We start from the raw sequence: 15,228 nt of genomic DNA, 5'->3' as shown, positions 1-15,228 counted from the left end.
CAGCAATGCAGACCATGGTGCAGGTGCAGAGATGCCTGAAGAGATGCCTGACGTCAGTGACGTGTGTCTGAATTGGCTTGAGTATGTCCACTTGGTTGCTCATTTCTCATCCTACAAAGTACTGAGCAACCTCCCCTCCCCATGACTTGGAGCTGGAGGCTACTCATCACTTGGCAGGATCAAGCCCTAAATCAGGGGCATCTGATGTGGAGCCTTTCTGCATGCCCAGACCTTTCTGCATTTAATTCTGATTACTGCTAAATCAATACGTATGTCTTCCTAGTAAATAAGTGTGTCAGGGGGGTTTTAATGGCGCACAGGGTGCATGGTGTCAAGACTATTTTTGTCAGCAAAACCAAGCTGTTTGTTTTTGTCTCCCTTCCCCGCCACTGAGCCTTCTCCAACACACAAAATGGGCTCCAGATCCACCTCCCACAAGGAAATGCAGGATCACTCAGCAAGAAGCCCTCTGTTCAAAGATCTAATGCCTCTTCAAAGCCAGAGCGAATGCACTTCTACCTGAGTTGATTTAGGCATGGCTTCTGCATCACCAGGGTGAGGGAAATGGTTAAATGCTAACAGAAGGAAGGGTAATTGAAAGCTCATTGTGTATACCCATAGCATGTTTGTCTGGATGAAGGAGTCATATCCCCCACGGCTGATGTTTAGATGGTGGGGCTGAATAATTGGTCTATTTATTGTACTTCATTTTCATATAATTAGATCTATATTAAATTTTCAAGGAAAACAAATAGCTCACAGACAGCAGCATACGCCACTGGATTACAGACCCTCTACCAAAATAAACGCCAGGAGAAGAAAATAGGTATAAAGTAAAGCGATGTCATTGCAATGAACACTGCTGCAGTCATAGCCAGTAGGGACAGGATGTGCAGGGTGGGCACTTAGTGGAAAGTGGACCACAGACACTAATGCGGTTTTCAGTGGGGAGCCTTATTACACACTGAAGGTCTGAAGCTGGGAGGCGCTCGCTTCTCTTTTCATTGACTTCCACAGGACGGGTCTGAAGGCACTCAGCACTTCACAGGAAATGATCTGCAATCTCTCATGGTCTGGTCCCAGTGCAGGGGCCTTCAAATCTTGCTCAGTTCAGGGTCATATAAATTGCACACCAATCAATGGAGCAGATTGCAACTGCCCTCCATCTTTAACACGGCAGGGCAGTCCACAGGGACTGCTCCCAGCTTACAGTTTTTCAATTCACGTCATTTCAATGTGACTTTGTTGGCCTGACAAGATATGCAAGTGTTGCCAAGTGTAAGAAAAAGACAGACCCCTCAGCTATGTGTCAGGCTGGGTCTCACTTACTCCAGAGAGGGTTACATCCTACACCCTTTTGTCATTTCTGTCCATGCTACCTTTGCAATAATAAAAGCATAACACAACTCTTATTTACCAAAGGACCCTGTAGCCGAGAGGCATCCAAGTGCTGTGCAAAAAATAAGCTAAACCTTACACAAAGTTTCATCAGCAAACATAAATACCCGACTCAGCACAAAGGATCCCACACAAAGAGAAACCGCTCAACAGTAGCTGTGCTTGCTGTATGGCTCACAAGATGGAGGAAGAGAGGCTTTATGACCAGCATGGTTCTTTCCATTTCCGTAAGACCAAAGAAAGAGAATCCGTCTTTCTTGAGAAGAGCCCCTGTTTACAAATGCCTCTGGTTCCAGGAGGCCCTTTCTCTTTTGCCAGGAAGAAGTAGACTCTGTTGCCAGGCTAAAGGGCAGAACACAAGCATTGTCTGCACTGCTGGTAATTTGCTTCAATTCCAGCAATCGAGAGTGAGCCACCAGCGTAGCTGCGTGAGTGCAAACCACAAGGGGGGACAAGGAAAGCTGCAATTTGCACCAATGGGGTTAACTGTGGTTTCAAGCAGCAGTGAGTTCCTCCAGTGCAAAAGGCAGCTTTCCTTATCTACTCTTAAGGTTTGTATTGGCTGGCCATCGAATGTTGGAATCAGTGCAAATCTATAGATAAAGGCCACAGTCTCTTTCAGATCTTGAGTGGATCTGGATGGCTAGCAACCCTAAACCTCCACAAGAAAGCAGAAGGTCTTGATAATGTGGGTTCACATGTCCTCTAGAGATCTGTTTTCAATCTTGTTTCCTTAATTCCCCATTATGTTAAGAAACATCCGATGTAAATCGTTCTAAGGTATATCTGTTTGTTTTTAATTTCCACTGATGCACCAGTATTATTTACACTCATGACATATAGTTGCGGGTACGTGTATAATGTTGTGTGCATGAAATACGGCTGGCTGCCTATATTATTTATTGATTGGTAAAGTCAATAATGCCAACCAGCACAATTCATTTAAATAAGCGAAGAACACAGCTGAAGACTGACAATGTACATAGCCAGTGATGAAAATGAATCCAGAGTTGGGTGAATTTCAACAGCCGTTCCAGTTTGATGGAGCCTCTTATCAAATAGGCTTTCCTCTTTATAAATCAAAGAAAGAATTTAGGGACAAATCCAACTCCCATTTTCAGACTTCGATGGGAAATGGATCAGACCCTTAAGTGGAGAACTGGCCTCGCAGACACCATCTCCGCCTGGATGGTAAATACTAGGAAGGTATCTGAAATGATATGGGATTCCTCCTGCACCATGGAGGTCAATGGGAAGTTTGCAGTTGACTTTAGTAGGGTAATGATGGTGACCACGAAGCAGTTGAAAAGTGGCTGCCTAGTGTAGTTCAAACCATTCTCCAGGTGCCCAGAGCATCTGTCAGGAAGTTATTAGAGTAGTGATTTGCCAATGTAGCTGTGGTACACTCAGTAGTTAAAGTACACTCTGGAATAAAAAATAGGGCATTATTAAAAAGAAAAGCCCTGCGTATAGATGTTTTGGGTTTGATTTGTGCACATTTTGGGATGAAAAATAGTGCATTAACCATCTGTGTATAAATAGTTACTCAGTTAGCATATTTAATGTATGCGGAATTTATTCAATGTCTGTGGATTCTTGGGCTTTTTCAGGAGTAAGATCAACAGGAAAATCTACATAATGCTGGATGTGCAGACCCATATCTCTCAACTGTCCCACATATTTCATCAGACACCCCCTCTTCTGTAATAAAGAGCAAAGACTGGGAAAGCAGAGTGTCATGCTGGATACATTTCAAGTTGATAGATCTCTATTCAATTGTCTTTAGTCAAAGTCAGAGGGTACAACAAACAAGGAAGAATATTTGAGCCAGATCCTCATCTGGTGTAAATCTATGTAGCTCTTTTGACTTGATTGACACCAACTGGTGATCTGACCTCCTGACTTCACTGAAGTTCAACATATTTACACCAGGGCTGAATTTGGCCCATCGTCCAACCCCAGTTGTGCAACAGGTTCTAGGACGGCTTGCAATCAAATGATCTGTCAACAATCCATGAGTAGACACCTCAGTGTGTCACTGATTTCACACCCGTATACCAGAGTAGAATTTTGGCTCTAAATCTGAGGAAGCAACAATGTAAAAAAGAACTAATGGAGGGGACCTATTCCCATCTGCATGCTTACAAAGAGCACAGAATTGCCTGTAAGCAGTTGCACTTACCACTGTAGCACCCCCTCTCATCAGGGCTTCTCATTGCAGGGGTCCATGCTCCAGCCACCCCTGTAGGCAGTCTGTCCTTGTGTGCCATTCAACCCTCAGCTGAGAAGCATCTAGTTCAGATCCTCTGCAGGGTAACAAAAGTCAAAATAACATCCAAACTGTCTCAACAAATCAGCCCATCCTCTGGGCTCTGTCTTCATTCCCCTTTCTGGTGGCTACTCCAGAACCTTCTCCCCAGCTCCAATACTGAGCACTGCCCCCCTCAGAGTGAGTCTTTCTGAGGTATCTGTTCTCCTGCCCAGGAGTCTCTCCATGTCTCATCCTCCAGGTGGAGCTCTCTCAACTTTTATGAGGCCCTGCTGTCCATAAAGTTATCACCTGACCCCTATTAGAGCCCCCTCTGGCTGAGGAGCAACTAATTAACTACACCACAGATGTAGTAAATGTGACTATCTGGCCTTTAACTCTCTCTAGCCCATACTGAGGTCTCACCCTGTCACATAACCCTATAGGATTTCCTAAAGGAAAAAGGCCATCTGGTCAGAAGGTTTCATTGCCAGAAGCTGTTAAGGATCCACTTTTTAGTAAATGGGACAGATTCTCAGTTGGTGTAAATGAGCACAGCTCCACTGAAATCAATGCTGCTACGACTGACATGAGCTGAAGATCTTGGAGAAGTGATACAGATCTCTACAGAAGTTATGGACTCTTAAAGGCTAAGCTCTGGGATGAGATCATGGTGGACAGTTACATTCCTTGGACACAACTGAACGCTCTACAATAAGGGCAAAGCTTGTCTGTGCGGTGGACACCATCTTCTCGGGGGCTAGTCCCAGACTCTGGAATGAACTCCCTGATCACAAACCTCCCTGCCTTCCGCTCCAAGTGCAAGGTGTATTTCTTTGACCTTCCCTTCTCTAACATAAACATACAGCAACATACATATTAAAAAACAAAACAACAACCCCTAAACAACCTACCAAAACATTCACTCTACTGCACACACTTCTCCCCCTGGAGAGAGCATGAGAGAACAGACAACATGTGATGGATGTTAGTCACGTCACTTAATGCACTACTGCAAGTCACTCAAATACCGTGGAGGGAAGGTGGGGTATCAGAATAGATAAAGGATAGACTAGACTAGAGAAATTACTGAGTGAGGTTCTCTGGCCCGTGTTGTGTAGGAGGTCAGATTAGATGATAGTAATATTCCCTCTTCTGGCCCTAAAAATCTACCAATCTATATATTTCTTCCTTTATGCAGAACTAAAGCATTTGCATTAGGTTTGTTTTCCAATCAGATAATAGCCTGAGGACCCAGCCTTCTTTCTAAAGAACGGAAGAGAGTAAGATACTATCTGACCGACAAAAAAATAATCAAGTTGGGGCAAAGCTTCTCTTCAGGTGCAGCAGGGTCTATAGAAAAGAGAAACAAGATCCCTGATTGTTCTGAGTTGCCTACTCTGTTGTGTTTTTTATTTTTTCATTTATTTAATTTATTGTCTATGAAATTCTTCCGGCTTCAAGTTTTTGTATTATCTGCTTTTAGTTGTCTTTGCTAGGGTTGCTCTCAGCACAGGACACAGAAAATGTGGATCAAATTAAGCAGCATGAAAAGAATTCCTCTCACTCAAACCAGGGAGCATATACCTATTGTCTCTGTCTCCTAGTTATGTTTTCAAAAGGCATTTTTCAAAGGTTGGCTCTTGCTTAGCTTACTGCACTGAACATTTCTTCTGGGAGAAGGTGGCTCTGCATCCAGTGATTGCATCGGGGATCAAAAGCTGGATTTGAATTTCTGAAGATGGGTAGTCGATCAAGTACGAGAGTAGAGTTTATGGAATAATGTTGAGGCTATTCACACCATGTGGATGTAGAGTTGTGAATTTTGTATCACTTGCCCCCATCCTGCAAACACTTGAAGCATGTGTGAGACTTTGTACAGGTGACTCATTCCACTGATTTCAACGGGATCACTGACACGTGTCACATTAAGCACCATGCATTACTGTGTGCAGGAGTGGGCCCACAGACTGCAAAATAACGGTCCGATCCTGCAATGTACCAAGCACCTTCAAGTCCCTTTGGGTGGGATTGAGACTGGATCCAAAAACTCTACTACCTGGTAACAACCTATCTGGTGAAATCGCAGTTTTGGGCTTTCTGGAACCTAAACTGCAGTCTGAGGGTGGCATGTTGTATGAAGGCTATGTATTGTAATGTGAAAACAAGAATCATTTCATTGGACTCTGGTTGTTTTGGGACATGCTGTGAAGATGGCATCTGGATGTCTCTCTAGCAGTAGACGGGTTTCCTTCCAGTTTACCTGGTCATCATCCCAAAGTGGATGGACATACTTACTAGAAGAACTCTTCAAGGTTCAATGGGGGACCCTCCACCCTTGTGTCAGAGGGAATAACCGGTGGTGGCCAAAAGGGTGAACGAAACCGATATAGCCTGCCCAGCAGCGATCATGTGCTGAGTGTGTTTGATGCAGGTGCGTTGCTGGTAACCAGGATACTTAGCTGTTTTCATGGTAGCAATATCTAGCTGCACTTCCGTAGTTAGCCATCTGCCAGCGATAATACAAAACCACTCTGATCATGTGAACCTTGAACAGCTAACATGCCTTCTTGCCCAAATCAGGGTTATGTTTCCTAGGAGGAGCATTTGTGGATCAGCTTGTGTGGGCTGCTTCCTTGATCATCCAAATATGTCCCCGAAACATGACAAACAGGGTTGTACCGTATCTCAGTATTATGTAGACTCCGGGCCCTGTTCTGATGCCTCCATCACTGTTTATATACTTGTCTAGCATAACTGACTTCAGCAGAGTTACTCTGGGTTTGTGCCAGTGTAAATGGGATCAGAATCAGGTTTTCAGTATTAAAAGGTTACTAAATGAGGTTCTCACTTTCTCCACAAAGACAGAGATATGTACCAACACAAACGTCATAAGCCCTGATTTTCTGAAGTGCCCTCAAATTTTGCACAGGCAAAATAAAAATGTCGGTTTAAATAATTATGCAAAAAGAAAAGGAGTACTTGTGGCACCTTAGAGACTAACAAATTTATTTGAACATAAGCTTTCGTGAGCTACAGCATGAAAGCTCATGAAAGCTTATGCTCAAATAAATTTGTTAGTCTCTAAGGTGCCACAAGTACTCCTTTTCTTTTTGCAGATACAGACTAACACGGCTGCTACTCTGAAACCTAAATAATTATGATGCATTTTATAGCATTTAGGTATCTAACTACATAACTGCACCTGCAAAGTTGCACCTGGAGTTATCTGTGGATGGAAGCATGCGGGCGTGAAGTCAGAGTTGACTGAGAATCAGGCCCAGTGCATTTAGAAAGAAACTGAAGCGGGACTCACACTGTCAAATGCAATTCCATGGCTGCAATCGGAACACCCCGCAACTTGTGAATATTCAGAGAACGATTTTTGGTTCAGCCCTTTATTAACAGGAGCCATCTGCAAAGTTTGGGCCTGGTTCCAAGGCTGCGAGTTCATGCTCTGCCTCTAGGAGGCGCAGGAAAAGGAGGGGCTAAAACGGCTTTAAGCCTCCCAATTCTGGATGAGCTGCCTAAAATTAGCAGCATAAAATCACTGTAGCAGTGTCTGCTACTAATTGGGCCCTCCACACCCACTGGATCCTGTAGGGGGGGGCTTCTGTTTTATTCATCTCCCACACCAGAGGAATTATTCCCCAGCCGGATGCAGGGCAGCATAAACTGGCCACGCCAGGGAAGAGATTCCTTGCCCAGGTTTCAGTCCATGCTCTGGGTTTGCACTCGTTTCTAATCAAGACAGATGGAGCTACGTTCTTTTCTCCGGGACATTAGTGGACTTCATCAGCAGAGTTCTTTGTGTGTCACAGAGAAGAGAATTTCACCCAGTTGCGTGTGTACATTACAGTGTATGTAAGTAAAATGATTCTGCTACTGAAATCTGTTAATCACTGTTTTCTCATGCATTAAAAGCCAAGACTGTTGAGCTAAATACAGTAAGTGACCAGTGCTTACAGTAAACAACACTTCAATTACTGTTCACTTGTGTCGTTATTTCAGGCTTGCCTTTCTTCCCCCCCTTTTGAGATAAGTTACAGAAGATGGAAATTTCTGTGAAGTCTCGTAAGACTTGCAATTTATTCCATCAGTTATCTGACCCCTCTGTTGGTTGTACTTCAATTTACAGGTTCTTATGAAGCTTATCGGGAGCTAATCCCACTCACTGCAAGCTGTCAGGCTGCAAAAAACAGAGCGGACATCATACCACGTGCTTTGCGTAACCTCTGGCTGCAGAAAGGCTGTTAAGAAAAATTAACTTTGTTGTGTTGTGATCGTAGCTGGGCCGATTTCCTACTGCCTTGCGCTTTACTGGGTTATGGAGTGGTGTGCCAAGCAGGTGCAAAGAGAGTGTAAAACACCCCCAGAGTGGTAGCATTTTACTCTCCCTCTCACAGAAGCAAAAGAATGAGCCAAGGAGGAAGGTAATGGAGCATCAAACTCTGCTATGTTTAAATATTCCAACTGTTTTCAGCATGCTCAAGTTGCAGTTCTCTGAATTGCTCTGTGATGTGACAGACGCAAAGCCAAATCCTGAACGAAGCCAGCCACACTATCCCGTCTCACATCCGCTGGGGATCAGGCCCATGATGTTTTTTTCAGCACTTCTGCTAGGGCAAATTGCTCCGCAGGTGCTACGCCTCTATGCCGGGGAGTGGGATTTTATTAGTTGCAGCATTAGTCTGACTTTTAAAATGGATCTGGTACTTGTGAAAGGGGCTAGCTTGGGGCCCTGGAGGCTGAAGTCCTCCGTTTAGACACAAAACCTGTACAGCCCAGGCAAAGCAGTGAATCTTTGTGCCTCAGCCCCGAGGAGCTGTGAGAGGCTAGTTCACTCTCCCTGCCTAAGTGATCCTTCGTTTTCCTGCTCCGACTGCCCACAAGGGTGTTAAGTCGACTGGTGGGTTTTGTGCTCTAGGACTGGAATGAGACCTGACCAACTCATTTCACATAGGGCAGCCATCGGCTGCTAATAACATTTGGTCACTGCTAGATTTGAACCTGGGGTCTGTACAGGTTACAGACCCCTGTCTTGCGCCTCTCAAGGAGTTCCTCCTTCAAGGATTTCCCTTCATGGACAGGCTCTGCTTAGATGTTACACATAGCCCGAGGTTGTATTCACTTGTGAGCGGATTCTCCATTGGGTTTGTGGTTCTAGTCCCCGCCCTCCCCGCTTGTACATTTCCAACCCCATGGAAAGCTTTCTGCATGATCTGGGATGCAGGGGCTTGTGGGTGGGAGCTGACACTATCCTCATGTGTTCAAAGGGTTCAAACATCCATGCACAGAGGCTCTTCCCAATGCCTAGATCTCAGGGGGACTATCTGGCCCCCAAACATTCACAGAAATACTTCTCAGCTGAGCAGCTGATCCAGGACTAGACCTGGGAGAAGAATCAATGCCCAGTGCGCCATTACAAAATAAATAATCAGATCTGTTAAACAACTCATTTGTCCATGCACCAAACCAAAATGGGCTTCCCAAGGGATTGATCGTCTTCCCACAGAGCTCAAGGAAAAAATTCCAGTGGGAGCAGGATTGGGCCCTGAGCCTTCTGGAATAAATGCCTGTTCAAGAACAACATGTGGGTGCAGCACCGGGTCCTCTAGATTAGCACCTCTCAGTGGGCCCACTCCCACTGAAGTCAGTCACCAATCTCCCATTGACTCCAGTGCTGCAGCACCCAGTCCCTCCCCTCTAAATCCTTCGCCCTCCAGTGCCCTGAGCCTTCTGTAATTCACAAATCCAGGCTATGTAAATGTTGCTCTGGATTAGATTAGCAGCTAAATGTGGGACCTATTGCACAATGCTGGAAGCATGAAGGTTCATTTGGTTTAATGGCATAACTTTTTTTTTTTTTGGTCTCTGATTCTTCAGAATATATTATTTGGCTATTTCCAGCCCAAACCACAGCCCCCATTAATTTTTGAAAAGCCATCACAATTATGCTGATTGCCGGGTGATGTATTGAGTGCAACCTGGCGTCTTCTGGAAGGGCTGGATATTTAAAATCTATCCATCTGAAATCAAACCCAAAAGAATTTATACACGTACCAGGCACCTCTTTGCCCCCCGAAAATATAAATCCACACACTGATGGCACTGCAGAGATAGAAAATGTTTTTTTAAATGCTTGAGTTTATGAGTAAAACTCTTTCAATCATGGTTGGGAGCTTCCCAGCTATGTGTTTCTTTAGCCCCATTCATGAGTTCTTTTCTCTCAACCCCTTTTTTTTTTTTTTTTAAGTCTTCTGTAACTTTATAGTATTAAAGTTTCATTTTAGTCTCTATTCTGATTTTCAGCAGATAAAAGAATAGAATGGAAGTGGAAAGAGCCCTGGAGCCAACCATATCATCGGAGTTGACAGACTCTGGAGTTTCAAGCTGGGAAAGCTGCTGTTGTGAGGACAGGCCTGTGCTCTGCTGTGGGCCTCATTCAGGAGGAGAAGGATGGGTATTCATCAGTTCTGCCAGTCATTCTGCAGCTTTGATCAAGGGACCATTTAGGGGGGGGAGGGAAGGCACATTTCATGTCTGAATGTTTTGCTGGTTGGCTTTTTTTTTTTTTTAAGTTAGAAATTTCATAGTTCCGAGTGAAATGTTCTCTGTTCTGCACAAGCCTCTGGGGGTCACTCCACGTCCCAGGAGAGAAAAACAATGACGGGTCAGTTGGATTCCCTCCCTTTACAAATACAGTTTGAAATGGAAATAATTGGGACTTTGGATGAGTTTATGTTTTCGTTACTGGAGAGAACTACAATGGCTGGTGAAAAGTTTGAGGTGGTAAATAAAATACGCAATATTGATGTTTAGATTTAAACCAGCACACACACAGCTATGTACATAGCCTGATTTCCCGAGGGGTTTAGGCCCAGATTTTTAAAGGTATTTAGACATTGCAGAGCTCAGCAGTGCACAGCCTAACCGATTTAGGACCTACATTTCATTGTCAAAAGGGCATTCAGTGGCATTCAGGCTCTTAAGTGCCTAAATCCCTTATGAAAATGAGATTCAGTCTCCTAACTCAGTTAGGCATTGCAACAATGCCTCAATCCTTTTAGAAAACTGGGCTAAGTGCCTGCAGCTCCCGCTGATTTCAGCTGACACTGGGAATACTCAGCCCCTCTGAAACGTAGGCCCGCAGGAACCACAGCAGAAAGCGTTTGGGCCTGTTTCTGACCTCACTTAAACTGCTCTTAATCTGGAGTCACTATTAGAGCCAATGGAGTCACAGCAGTGGCAAGTGAGTGCACATGCAGACTCAGGGCCTGTGTGAAATGTTCCCAGGAGGAACAAAGACTCAGATTCCCATTGGCACCCAATTGGGTGTAGTTAGGAGGGGTCCATTAAGGAGCCAGTTGAAACTCCTTACTCCCAGGGCTGATTTTCTGCTGGCTCTCTCCACAATGTAGATTACAGCAATCTCAGGGCTGCTCTAAACTCCACCGGCTGGGCTATGGGACTCTAGAGGCTGTTCTGCCAGCTAGGGATTGCCAGAGTGCATTGACACTCTAGACACGACCCCTACATTGGAGGCTGCAAGTGAGCGACAGTGGAGGTAACTACTCCCGCAGGAGAGATCTGCTAACTTTACAGCCCCTTTGTGCTGATCAGCTCGTGCAAATTGGCTGTAAGTGTTTGGGGCAAAGGGGGAATATTTGCTATAGGTTTCCCTTAACAGACTAAGGAGAGAAAGTCAACTAACATGGTATTTCTCCCCCACTTCCTATCTTTAGCCTCCTTGGTTTGACACAAGTTTCAAAATATGGCTCCAACACGAGGACAGAATTTCCCCAAAGTTCAAGAGTGTACAGACCCAGGGTTTGGACCATTATAGCACTGGAGACCTGCTGATTTTATCCATCTAGGCACTAAAACCACACCCATCTCCATAGTCTGGCTGAGGCCAATTAGAATCACAAGACTGGAAGGAACCTCGAGAAGTCATCTAGTCCAGTCCCCTGCACTCAGGGCAGGACTAAGTATTATCTAGAATATCACTAACAGGTGTTTGTCTAAGCAGTTCTTAAAAATCCCCAATGATGGAGATTCCACAACCTCCCTGGGCAATTTATTCCAGTGCTTAACCACCCTGGCAGTTAGGAAGTTTTTCCTAATGTCCAACCTGAACCGCCCTTACTGCAATTTAAGCTCATTGCTTCTCATCCTATGGAGATACGTCCCTGATCAGGAATTGAACCCAGGGCATGGCAATGAGAACACACCATATCCTGATCACTAGACCAGAGAGATGTCTAGCTTGTAGTCAAGATCTTGGTGGGTGGTGGGGATCTGGCTGGGAAAGGAATAGGGTTAATGGAGATTGGAATTGCCAGGAATTCTCCCACCCTGGTCAGACCAGGAGGGGTCAGAGCTCTTGCATGCTGGGAAGAGGTTGCTGCTCAAGGCAGATATATTGGGAGCTGCAAATGGGCCCCAGTCTGCTCTCCATGCACACGGGTAACTCTCCTCAGCACCACGTGGGTACAGAGAGCAGAACGGAGCCCTTTCACGGGACATTTTCCCCAGCTGTTGGCTTTGGCTATTGATTCTTTATAAAGGTAGGAGAGCTGGGAACCTCTCCCACTGATGTCATATTGTTCCAGGCAGGAGAGTTTAATATCAACAGAGGGTTGGACATCTGGGAGTAGTGTCTCTTCTGGGTTTAATGCAGTGGATGTTTATAAATAAAAAGTTGCCTTCCTTCAGTGCCTGGGGGGGCTGAGTTACAGAAGGGCTAAGTGAGGCCATGGGCACAGGCCAATGGTTAATGTACCTTTTATAGGCATTCATTATAACAGGAACGTTAACGTTTTAAATGATCTTTATATCCTGAGAACGTTCATGTTACTTGTAACTGGAATAAGGCTGGTGCGAAAGCCCGATGTTATTACTATTACTCCACCTGGGCTTCCAGTCATCCCTGGGATCTACTGCGGTGAGTACATGGCCACCCATGCATGACCACACACACACACAAGACTGTGTGTTGGACCCAATCTGTAAAAACACCAGTTTCTTAAAACAACTTTGTAAAGATCCGGCAGCACATTTTATTTTGTTATTGGTAAAAGGCTAGGGATGCAAAAGGAAAAAAAAAAAAAACCCGAAGGAGCTATGTTTAAAAGGCTGAAAACAGCCCCTGAACAATATTAACACACAGTAAAATGCACCACCCATTCTTTATAAGGCAGTTTAGGAAGCCAATGTTTTTCCACACATTAATGTGCAGAAGGTGCAGGCACATGGGGTTTGGCTACTTTTTAATATACCTGGGATCTGACGTGATAGGGTCTCTTTAGGGGGAGTTGGAGCAAAAATCTCACCGCAGTTCACATTAAGAGTTTAAAATAACAGCAGAGCTACTTCTGCTAAAGGAGTCAGTTCAGGGGATGGGAAATAGAAAGAGGAACATAGGAACTGCCAGACTGGATCAGACTTGAGGGCCACCTAGACAGTTCAGGGCAGCAGATACTCCAGAGGAGGATGTAATAAATCTTGCTGTAGGCAATTGAGGAACAATCTGCCCCCCCATGAAGGAAGGTCCAATCCTAAAAACTAACAGTTAGTGATTGGCTTAAACCCCAAAGCATGAAGTTGTATAAACCTTCCAAAAATGTTAATAGCATTAATGATTTTATCTCTAGGTATCCTGTGGAAACAAGTGCCAAGTGACAATAATTCCACAGAAGGGTGATGTACTGGGATGTGTCCTGGGATGTGTCTTCAATGATGTAGCTATTGCAAGTCTACACAAACATTTAGTTCATGGCAAGTTGGGGTGTGAATCTACCCTGCGTTAGCCTGCTGCGGGCTAACTGGGGGGAGGGATAGCTCAGTGGTTTGAGCATTAGCCTGCTAAACCCAGGGTTCAGAGTTCAATCCTTGAAGGGGTCATTTAGGGATCTGGGGGAAAAATTGGGGCTTGGTCCTGCTTTGAGCAGGGGGTTGGACTAGATGACCTCCTGAGGTCCCTTCCAACCCTGATATTCTATGAACTGTCCGTCCTGCCCCTGCTGATGGTTTTGATCTACTCCCGTTTGAAAGAAGACAACATCAAAGCACATTAATGAGCTGTTCATGCACATCAGCAGGGTCCACACGGACAGTTAGGCCGCAGCAGGCCAGTTCGGGGTAGATTCACACCCCAGCTTGCCACAAACTAATTGCTCATGTAGTCAAGCGCTAAATCAGTGCAACCCCAGCGCACATGCACAGAACCCGAGCAGAGGGGGGCTTCACATTGGGGCGACCCCCTCCAGAAACTTACCCAAATTTGAAGGGTTTCTCAAGTGTCACTGCATCAACTCCCCAAGTTGAGACATACCATTAAAAAGTCCCTGAAGCACCAAAAAATGCAATATAAGAAGCGGTTGAAAGCCAGAGGCCTAGTCTACACTACAACCCCCTATTGCAGCTCAGATATGTGGAGTCAATCCACTGGCCAGCTTGGAGACACTCACAGCTGCTTTGGCTCTCTGTGCTCCCCGGGAACTGGCTGCTTTACTTTACCGCTTGCTGCCTACTGGTGAACTTCCACTGTCATGTGCTCTGCTGTGCACCAAGCTAATTCCCTCCAGCAGGGGGCGTGGCGCTCACTCATACAAGCCAGGTCCTTCCAATGGTTTTGGAACAGGCTGAAATTTTTCCACTTTTGAGACGTCCCTGAAAAACTGGGTCAAAATGACAAATTCTGACAGAAAAAATGCTGAACATTTTGGGGGAGTGTCTTCCCTTTTGGGGGGTTTTGTTCGGAGCAGCACCATCATCAAGCTGTTTGGCAAAACCAGGTGCCCTTTAGGCATCAGGATCAGAGTCGACATGCAACGAGACTTCTCCCCTCATGCAGAAACAACACAGAACACAGCACAGGCTATTGACAGATGGTGAGAAATCAGGAAGGGAAAGGTTACGAACAGGGCCGGTTTGGGGTGCAGAATTGACTCTGCAGCTCTGCTCATTAGCAGCCCTTCTCAATAGGGTCTAGCAGCAACCTGATTTGTTAAACACTACTCTGTTCAAACTAAGTCCGTGCATTATTTACAAGGCTTCACGGCAGGCCACCATGACTTTGATACATGGGGCACTTTCCTTTCTTTCATTTCGTTAATAAATCTTGCCAGCAAAGGGGGCACAATATATCACATCTTACAGCTTTCTTGCCCCTCTGGATCAGTGGGTCCTGTGCTTTAATAAGGATGAAGCTGATCTGAGATGAGGCAATTTTGGTGGGACGTTGAGGGGAAAAATGCTCCATGGTAACAAAAGCACTTGGTGGAAACAGCTCCTGTGCACAAACACACATTTTCAGAGGGATTTACGTGCAGAATAAATCAAAAATGCCCCCCACTCCTCCTTGGAGGTAGGCAAATATTTTCATACCCAATAATAAATATCACTTTATAGATGGGTTAACTGGGACACAGACAGGTTAAGTTAGTGGCTAGGTTAGCTCCAGATAGGTTAAGTGACTTGCCCAAGGGTATTAGTGGCGGAGCTGGGCAAAGTACCCAGGAGTCCTGCTTCTCCCATTTCCTCACTGCTAACCACTAGACACACCATTGCCTCCTGAT

General features: G+C 45.2%; 1 long non-coding RNA gene across 2 annotated transcripts; it reads left to right on the top strand.

Moving 5' to 3' along the window:
* The first annotated feature begins 7,172 nt into the window (after nucleotides 1-7,172).
* Nucleotides 7,173-10,171, top strand: LOC125643853 (uncharacterized). Of its 2 annotated transcripts, none has more exons than XR_007358851.1 (3): nucleotides 7,173-7,510; nucleotides 7,936-8,079; nucleotides 9,959-10,171. It is a non-coding gene; the product is annotated as an uncharacterized LOC125643853 (long non-coding RNA). The 2 variants fall into 2 exon arrangements; XR_007358850.1 differs by having other exon boundaries at nucleotides 7,785-8,079.
* The last annotated feature ends 5,057 nt before the right edge of the window (nucleotides 10,172-15,228 follow it).

The sequence above is a fragment of the Caretta caretta genome, chromosome 10 (genome assembly GCF_965140235.1).
Source record: "Caretta caretta isolate rCarCar2 chromosome 10, rCarCar1.hap1, whole genome shotgun sequence".
NCBI lineage: Eukaryota > Metazoa > Chordata > Testudines > Cheloniidae > Caretta > Caretta caretta.
This window is presented reverse-complemented; position numbering and strand designations above follow the sequence as displayed.